The 9,911-nt window shown below is 49.6% G+C and overlaps 1 protein-coding gene and 1 long non-coding RNA gene across 2 annotated transcripts in view; one reads left to right on the forward strand and one right to left on the reverse strand.

Annotated features, from left to right (window-relative positions):
* The window catches only part of ZNF536 (zinc finger protein 536), a 420,879-nt gene extending 420,010 nt beyond the window's left edge, over positions 1-869 (forward strand). The window contains exons 9-10 of the transcript XR_011421801.1: positions 519-609; positions 735-869. The gene's annotated coding sequence lies outside the window, so the exon portion shown is untranslated. The remainder of the gene's footprint in view (positions 1-518; positions 610-734) is intronic.
* Positions 870-968: 99 nt separating this feature from the next.
* On the reverse strand, positions 969-5,263 carry LOC111775169 (uncharacterized). The gene is made up of 3 exons (XR_002810659.2): positions 4,457-5,263; positions 4,231-4,340; positions 969-3,539 (listed from the first exon to the last, which is right to left on the reverse strand). It is a non-coding gene; the product is annotated as an uncharacterized lncRNA (long non-coding RNA).
* Positions 5,264-9,911: the final 4,648 nt, after the last annotated feature.

Here is a 9,911-nt window from a genome sequence, read left to right on the forward strand (position 1 = left end):
GACGGGTAAAGCCTCTGGTGTCAGAGGCGACTGAAAAGGCAGAACTCTGAGACTTACTGGAGAGGGGTGAAGTGTGTGCCCCACACTGGATGGGCAGAAGGTTTTTTTTTTGTGAGGAAGATTGGCCCTGAGCTAACATCTGCTCCCAATCTTCCTCAAGCAAACGGAGGATTTTTTTGCTTGAGGAATATTGTTGCTGAGCTAACATCTGTGCCAATCTTCCTCTATTTACGTGGGATGCTGCTGCAGTGTGGCTTGAGGTGCTAGGTCCAAGGCCAGGATCTGAACCTGTGAACCCCAGGCTGCTGAAGTGAAGAGCGTGAACTTAACCGCTACGCTACTGGGCTGGCCCCCAGAGTTGCTTTTCGATTTGCTTTTTGTTGTTGTTGTTGATTTGGTTTCATAACCAAGCTCGTATAGCGCATGCAGCTCGAGAATATGGAGGGCCCACGGAAATGTGGCCACAAAGGCATCCATCCACGTGTTATAGGAATTTGTAAGTACCGTGTTTCTTTCAGGATGCCAGACTGTTGGTGTCACCGGATGGGAGCAGATGATCTAAGCAGAATCTTTGGCAGTCCTGACCATCCGTCGTTACAAACAGCAAAGGTGAGTTACAGGGTTCCAGGGACGGGTCAGGAAGTGACTCCATTATGGGAAGAAGGTTGAATGAGGGGGTCATGATTTCCACCTGAACCACAAACATAATGGATCCCAAACCCAAATGCCTCCAGGGTCCAGGCAAGACACCTCAGTGGAGAGAGGAGGAGAAGTGGAATGGAGGCACCTCAGGGGGTATGTGGACCCTCAGCAACCGCTCGCCTTTGCCATGAGGAATGTGGCATCAGAGCCTCTGGGTTTTCAAGAGACACCGGATGCCTGGATTTTGTATGAAGTCTCCCAATTTTCACATGTTGGCTCAACGTGTGTTTTAAAAAACTGCGCAATGAATGGATGAACAAAATGTGTTTTTTTTCCATGAAGTGGAATATTATTCTGCCACGAAAAGGAATGGAGCACTGGTACATGCTTCAACACGGATGACTTTGAAAATATGCTTACTGAAAGAAGCCAGACACAAAAGACCTCGTATTATATGCTTCCATTTCTATGAAATATCCAGAACAGGCAAATCCATAGAGACACACAGTAGATTAGTGGTTGCCAGGGGTTGAGGGGAGGGGGGGCTGGGGATTGACTGATAATGAGTAGGAGGTTTCTTTTTGCAGTGATAAAAATGTTCTAAAATTAGACAGTGACGACGGTTGCCCAACTCTGAATATACTTAAAACCACTGAATTGTATACTTTAAAAGGGTGAATTTTATGGTATGTGAATTATATCTCAATAAAGCTGCTATAAAATAAAAATAAAACTGGAAGGAGGCCTTTTTAAGAAGCACCAATATATATTTCCATCAAAATATTTTGAGCTCTCCTGTAGTCATTGACAATTGCCAGATTAGTACATTGTAAAGAATACAGAATTTGGGGCGTAATGACTTAAATTTGAACCTTAGCCATACTACTTACTGGCTGCTTGCTCTTGAACAATTTAACTGTTTTGAGTTCAACAGTCATATCTGTAAAATTATGAAATTAAATGTAATAAAGTAGGGGAAATTATATATACCTTTTGTAAAGTAGCCTACAAATGCTACATATTGTCATTATTGTGGTATAAAAAGTTATGGATAAATCTCAGGTTAATTTCACAGCCACAAACCCTTGTGTTTTGGAAAGGCCACCATGTGGTCAAGCGACCAGGACTCCTCCACACTCATCTCTTTCAGACAAGATGACCCTGCACAACTGTCTTAAACTTTTTGTCTTCCAGTATTCTCCTTGGAAAAATCAGAGTATGAACAATTTTTGCCATTCTGAGGGCAGCAGGCAGGCAGCTGGGGAAAGAGCAGGATCCATCGGGAAGAGAACTGGTTTTGGGGTTAGAAGTTATTCCACTCAGTTGTTCAACAAATATTTACCAGGCATATTTATTCCAGGCTCAGGTACATGCTGGAGAGACAGTGTAAGTCAGGGATCATGCCCACAGACCACCCTCTAAGGAGAAAACAGATTTCACTCTGATAATCACACAAATAAATATCAAATATCTGGAAAAGGTAACTCAAAGAGAACAGGGCTTTCCCATGTCCCAGTTGACTTTCCTAAGTGGCGATGAGGAACTGAGATACGAAGGAGAGCATGCCAGGCAGAGAAGCAACACATGCAAAGGCCCTGCGGTGACTGGACGGGGCTCTGAAGCCCTGCCTCCACCTCTTGTTAGCTGTGCGATCCTGGCAGATCATTCCACTTTCCCAAATCTGCTTCTTTATCTATGTAGTGGAAAATAACAGTGTGGACAACGCAAGGCTCTTTCTGAGGCTAAATGAGATAGTGTACATAAAGAGATGTGCAGAGAGCAAGCCAGGCACCACCAGATTCGAGGGACCGTCACTAAAGTGACAATGGCTAGCAACCCACACAAACATTGAAACTCGTGTGTTCTGCAGGCGCATGGCTTTCTGGCCCCGCTCGGGGGTCAGCCAGACGAGGGTGGTCGGAGAGCTATTCACATGAGGTCTCCGACAGCTCTACAGACCGTCAGTAACCCTGCACGCTTAGCGGCCTCAGCCCCAGGAAAGAGTGGATGGAAGTTTCCTGGGCCCAATCCAGGGACATTGTATGGCTCCAGTTTATCCCTCTGTGGATGGGCTTGGCCACCGTGGCAGCAGCGCCATTTGCGGGAAGTCTCCGCAGGATGATGACAAGCATCCTGAACTGCCAGGAGGAAAAGGTCCCCAGGACACGAGACTTTCAGAGCTAAAACCAGGGCGGCCTGGACAAACACCAAGGGTCCGTCGCTCCAGGTCTAAGCCAACTTGCTCCGCAGGCCCATTCCAAGCCAGGCTATTGCCCCCATAACCCAGGAGGCCAGCGTGCGGCCCACTGGGGGCAGCCCAGGGGCTCAGAGCAGGCGCTCTGGCAACGTGAGATTTGGGTTCCTTCCTCCTTGCCACAGCACCTTTACTGTAAGGATGGAAGGTGACACCGCGCTTGGCGTGGCACCTGGCACACGGTCCTTATCGTATCCATTCTCGTTGAGGGACTGAGTCAATCTCTGTTCCTACTTCCAACTCAGGTGGCTCAAACGTGGATTTCTCTTCCTGGCAGCCAGAAGCTGCTGGGCTGCTGACACTTGTGCTAAGGTACTATTTTGTGCTGAAACTTTTATAATGATGATAACCCTGCTGTCTCTCGTAGTTTGGGATTTGCACGCTTCCCCCTCTCTGTTTAACATCTGTATTGTAACAGTATATTATGAAAACCTCACCTGGTGTATTGTAAGCATGATCCCAAGGAAATTAGTGTTAAATACTGTGATCTCCTTTTCAAGATAGAAGGGCTGGGCCCGTTGCAGTGAACTAGAGGTATGTTTCCATGGGGAAGGAGAAAAATTCATAGTGTAATGCAATATTAAAAATGTTGCCCAGCTGAGCATTCCATGTAGGGGCTTATGTAGAGTTTTAATCTCTTCACCTGTTGGTGTTAAGAGAAAAGAGAGAGAAGGAGGGAGGGAGGGAGGGAGGGAGAGAGAGGAGGGGCTTATGTGAACAGGGAAATCACAGGCAAAGAGGAGGGGGAAAATTTAAATGATCCCAGACCGAACTGTTTTGCTGTTAATACAGAAATACAGTGCAAGACACATTTAATGGGCTCTATTTTTTATTATACTATGCTGAATAATTAAGTTTGAGGCTAAGTGTCACATGGATTTATCTTTTAATTAAAAAAGCATGGTTCACGCATATTTGAGTGGTAGTCCAAATAAATGCAATATAGAAATTTATGTTTGTTTATCTAGGTGTTAATTACCTAGAGATTGTTCTGGATTACTTCTTTTTATAAAGTGTCATAGGCTCGTGTCAGAGCGAATAAAGCTTGCCCATGGAACCTTATCAATTTGCTAACTATAGGGCTGGTCTGACCTGAGGGGGGGCACGGCAAAACTTTGGGGATCCTTATGTATACACACGCCCCCATTCAACCCACACCAAATAAAACAGTCGTTTTAGAAAAATATTTCCAGGACATAAAGGCACAAATATATCTTCGTTGGTTTACAGCCTCTTGTCCACAGCTATTTATAAAACATGCGATTATTTATGCATTGGGTTATGAGGAGTTCGGCTGGGAGAGGCCGTGAAGGAGGTTCCATCCATCCAGTTACCTGAATCGGGCAGAGGTGGAGGCGGGGTGTCCCCGGAGAGATGGGGCCGGACAGGAAGTTGGCCGCTGTGATTTGTCTAAAATATGTCAGCCTTGCTGCTGCTCGCAGACCTGCCAGGCAGTGGGAGAGAGGACAGCAGAGTTGAGGGTTAGAGGTCACATTTTTAAAATCAAGGATGCACACTGAGAAAGTGAAACCAGAAGCCCCCACAAATTGCTCCTCATACCTTGGGTCAGCCCCTGGCTTTGCCTTTGTTTACAAAGTGATTTTTGGAGACAGGTTCAGTGAAATGGCTTGGAGGAAACCGACAGCTTTGGTCAAAAGGTTCCACTTGAAAGAAAGAGACTTTCCAAGAGCTGGAAAATTCCAAGCCGGCCTGGGAATGTCTAAGCTGGGTGCACGCCTTTGTTTCGGAGGTTTGTTTTCTTGCATCTTCTGCATCGCCTGGCCTCTTTCTACTGCGCACCACGCCTCCATTTTTGGTTGTCACATCACCAGAAAATCAATAAAAGTAACTGCGGGTCCCGGTGGGCTTCCCCCGGCTTGGTGGGCCGTGCTCCCTGGGGCGCAGGGAGAGCAGGAGGGGAGCCTGGCATCGGCTCTCAACTGTGCTCCTCCCCGCCCAAGCTGGGGGAGCATGGAGAACCCCCAAACAGCAAACCAGCCCAACGTGGAAGCGCCCCGCTGGGTAGGGTTTCATTTTCAATCTTTGTTTCCTTCCTCGGGAGACCTGGGGACTGATGGGGCGGGTCACTTGGCAGCGTGCCCGGAGAGGTGGGCCCGGGCGGGCACCGAGCAGGGCGCGGCGCCAGGCGCGGGCGCCCTGGCCTCCGTGTCGCCGCGGGTGGGGGCGGGTCTCCTCGGCGCGGACCCCTGCAACCGGCCTCTGAACCAGCCCGCGCCTCCAGCGATCAAAGCGGGAGCGAGAAGGCCCCCGCCCCGAGGCGCGATTCCCGGAGCTCGCCAGTCCCCGCGGGCCGGTCTTCTGGAGGGGAAGGGGACACATGCGCCCGCCTGGGCTCGCCGCGGCGTCGGGCACGGCGGAGGGCTCGGATCCTGCGCAGTGCCAGCTGACAGCCCCATTACCGCGGACAGGATCAATGCCTCGTATCTTTTAAATTATTGACACTTAAACTCTGTTTTCCTCCCAAATCACTGCCTATTTCCTCCCCAGAATCATTGCCGTTATCAGAAATTGGGCCCCAGCAGCACTGGGGGATTGAGTGGGGATGCTGCCAGGTGCCGAGGACACAGGGGAGGACAGCAGCCGAGGGTCCCTGCCCTGCTTCTCACTCACCCCTGCGTCACTACCAATCTGATGCACAAGGTGAGTTGTTGGGAAGTGGACTGGGGGCCCCTGGAGTTCCGAGGTCGGAGAGGCCCTTGCGCTGAGCTCTCTGGGTGAGGAGGTGCTGGCGGCCGGCATGTCCCCGAGCCTTGTTCACAGATGAGGGGGATCCCAGGGTGGTGGTTGAAAGCCTGGGCTTTGGAGGCCCTGAAAGAAGACACCTTGCAAGGCCTTGGGGTCCAGGCCATTGGTCTGGAATTGCATGGAAGAATCCACGTGCCCAAGAATATTAGCTTTTTTAAAAAAAACTGTATTGAGGTGAAATCCTGATAACATAAAAGTAACTGTTTTAAAGTGTACGATTCAGTGGCACTTAGTATGTTCATAATGTTGCCCAACCACTCAGTATATTAAGACCCAAAACATCTTCATCACCCCAAAAGAAAACCCCATATCTGTTAAGCAGTCGCTCTCTGCGCCCCTCTCCCCAGCCTCGGGCAACCACCCGGCTCCTTTCTGTCTCTGTGGATTTACCTATTCTGGACGTTTGGTGTGAATAGAATCCTACAACACGTGGCCTTTGTGTCTGAGTGACTTTACTTTACATGCTGTTTTGCGGTTCATGCACGCGGTAGCGAGTGTCAGCATCACTCCTTTCTGCGATTGAACAACACTCCGCTGTATGGACGCGCTGACGGACGTGTGCCGGGTCCCCTTTTGGCTGTCTCCGATAATACTGCTGTGAACACTCGTGTACAAGGATTTGCATGCCTGGTTTCAGCCATTTTAGGTGTATACCTAGGAGTGGAATTGCTGGGTCATTGGGTAATTCTATGTTTAAATTTTTGAGGAGCCACCAAAGTCATCAGTTTTTTATTCAACACATCAGCTCACATCTCTACACTGCTTAGAACCCTCAGCGGCTCTCCCTGACGTCAGAATAAACCCGTACTCCTCCCCGTGGCCTTTGAGGCTCTGCGTGATCTGACCTTGCCACTCTCTCTAACTTCGTCCTCCACCTCTCCCTCAATACCCTCCATCTCTAGCCAAAAAGGCTTTCTTTCTTTAGACTTGCCAAACCTGTTCCTGTCCCAGGGCCTCTGCACTTGCTGTTCCCTCGTGCCCTTTCCATGCCGGGTGCCTTCAGCTTCTCAAGTTTCAACTCAAATGTCCCTCAGAGAAACTCTCTGTCACCACTGGATCCATGTGTGCCTGGCCCTTGTATTAGAGCACAGCCCATCATCCTAACTCCCTTGTGACAGTAATTAATTACTCTCTAAAAATATCTCGTACCCTTTTGTTTACGTGCTATGGTCTGCCTTCCTTACTCAATTCCTTGAGAGCAGGGACCTATCTTTCAGAACCCTGGCACAAACGATGGCTGGTGTAGAGTAAAACCTCAAATAAATACTTAATGAATACATAAAAATTCCCAGCCCAATTATCTTTGATAATAATCACTAGAGTATTGTGGAAATTTTGTTATCTTTTAAAAAAGAAGTTCCTTTGCGGTCTCCAGAAAGGAAGCCCCAAACAAAGAATATAGACTAGCCTCGAAGGCAGACCAGCAGCGTCCTGGAGAACTTGGGTGTGGTCCTCCCTGCCTGCAGTGTGCCTGTGTCCATGGCTGGGCCCGAGGGGCTGGCAGCCCCGCCTTGACAAGGCTGGTCTGACGTCCCTGTGTGTCACCTTCTTCTGAGACCAGCTCCCCAAGCTTTGTAGAATGGCTCATAGCTGCCAAGTGGGTAGCTGCAATCAGGAGACTTGGATCTGAGTCCAAATCTCCTAAACTGGACACATGCCTTTGTCCCTCTGAGCCTCAGTTTCCTGATCTGTAAAAGAGGCTGCTGACATTTGCCAGCCAGACTTACTGCGAGCCACAAATGGGATCACGGCGAAGTGCTTTGCTAACGGAAATGCTGCACACCCCAGTTATTACCACAACCAGTAACATGAAAAAACACGTGTGCCCTGCCCATGCCAGGGTGTGGGCAGGGAGATGGAGCCCAGCAGCCTGGTCAGGGTCTGCTGTGGCCACCCCAGCTCCCTCTCCCGCCCTGTTGACCCTGGCCACACTCATGCCTGTGACCCTGGGGTCAATGCCTCCTCTTAATGCCTTTCCATTTCTCAGTTTGCTGACTGGGGTGATTTTCGGTGAGGTCCACATAAATACTTCAAAAATAATTCACGATGAAGAGCAACGCTTCTGGAATGGATGATGGCACGACGAATTAAACGCTTTATAGGGCCGAACGTAAATTATTTTAATGCATGTAATAGATCCGCCCGGGGAGACTTGAGCCCCTCTAGGTCATGCCTCTGTGCCCCCAGGGCCCAGAGGGTGGTGGGAGCAGGTGGCTGGGAGCCTGCTGTGCTGGGGCGTGAATCATTTCCCTCTCCAAACACCTATTCCCCCAGCACTTAGGTCCTCCTGACCTGACGAAAGAATAGGAAGGTTCCCACACGGGCCAGGCAGCAGCAGGAGTCAGGATCCCCGATGAGGCCGTGTGAGAGCATCCGTTCCCAGTGACGGCGGCCTGACCACACCCTGCCTTCCATTCACTGTCTGCTCCTCCTGAGGGGGTAAGGAGGCTGCTCTATGGCACCAGGCACTTAAAATATTTTGTTTCCCTTGAAAATGTTAAGCAGCAGGACTAACGTTCCAGTGCAGGTCATCAACAAGCAGCATTTCACATTTAGACTCTTTGCGTCTCAGTGCAGGAAGAAATCACAGAGATGATCGTGCCCAACGTACCCATTCAAGAGAAGAGAAAGCTGACAGCTGGAGCAGCTCTGCATCCTGTGCTCACAGACGTAGGAAATGAACACACATGTGAAGCTGAGGGCTAGCTAGGCAATATTTCTAGAACAATATCAAAAGATTGTTGTTGTGGTTTTGTAATTACTGAGGGAGGTCTATAATCCCAAAGGAAAAAATTCATTGATTCCAGAACGTGCTTCTATGACCGCTTATGGTCAAGCAAAGCACAGTGCTTTATGTTGACCAGTTGTCTCATATCTGGAGAGAAGCTTTGCTTCTTCACTCACCGTTTAATGACCATGCATTGGTTCCAGGGTGTGTGCTGGCACTGGACACACACTCTGAGCCAGGCGTGAACGCTGGTCTCGGCAACTCACCACTGCCGATGACCTCAGGAAGGACTCACATCAGGAAAGCTCCAGGAACCCATGCGATGCACTCGACTGAGTTCTGGGACGGCTCCTTCCACACGCAGCTTCCTGATGGCCTGTCCATCTGAGTCTGCAATCCCAGCCTCGGTGAGTCAGTCATGCACATCAAAGTCAACGTGATTGAGCATAAGAGCAGGGGGAAGAGAAGATTAGAGATAGCAACCACTTCCAGGGAAAGCAGTGTGAGGTGAGGGGATGGGCCTTGAAGGAAGACCAGCATTTGTTCATGAGGGGCTGTGGGAGAGGAGGGGAGAAGGTTCCAGGAGGAAGGGTCAGTGGGCCCCAAAGCTGAGATCCAGAGGTTCCTGGTGGGTTCTCTGACTAACAGGCGGGCCAGGAAGACCAGAGCCCAGACAGCAGGCTGAGGGGGGGCAGGATGCGGCTCCCAGAGGCAGGTATACAGAGATGGCCCCAGTGTGTTTTCCCAATATTTTTCATTGTCACGTAGATCAGGAGGGGATTGACAGACTCTGTTACTGAAAGAAGTTAGGCTGGCTGGTAAGGAAATAAATCACACTGCACCCCAGGACGACTTCCAAATGGAAATTAAAATTGTAGCCCACAGAAGGAATCTTCTGAGACAGTTGATAATTACGGTCCACCAATGGTACAAATTGAGTGCATCATCTCCCCCATTAAACCTCCCTATCCAGCTCTGGGCCAGTCATTTCCTCTGTGCTCCCAGGGCACTGGCTCTGGATGGGAGTTCAGGACTCTCTGCACTGCGCCATGGCAGCTTCTGTGTGTCTCTACCTACACCGGACTGGGTCCTTTGAGGGCAGCGGCTTGTGCATTCCTGGGTCTGTGATGATCCATGATGGAAGCCTCACGTATGCTTCCGGGTTCCATCTGTATAAATGAATCAAATCAAAGTCCAGACTTCCAGGATTTAGATCCAACATAGCCACACCATCTCCAATTTTAAGTTTCTGGAAAGAAACCACTCAAACCATCAAAAATATGGTTGGCTTTTAGATGGCAAGTTTGTTCAGAGCCAGAATGGTGTATCCCTCGCAGCCTTAATACGGTTCCTGGCGCCGATGTGCATCCGATCAATGTCTGCAAGATGAACGCCATGGATTTGTAATGCATGTTCTCAATGCCCTGCCCTGTGTCCCCTTAGCTCCCCTCTGAGTCCTTCTACAGCTGCGGGGGACAGTTCTCAGCTGCTGACAGCTTCCTGCCTGACGAACCATAAGAG

Source organism: Equus caballus, chromosome 10 (assembly GCF_041296265.1).
Source record: "Equus caballus isolate H_3958 breed thoroughbred chromosome 10, TB-T2T, whole genome shotgun sequence".
Lineage (NCBI taxonomy): Eukaryota > Metazoa > Chordata > Mammalia > Perissodactyla > Equidae > Equus > Equus caballus.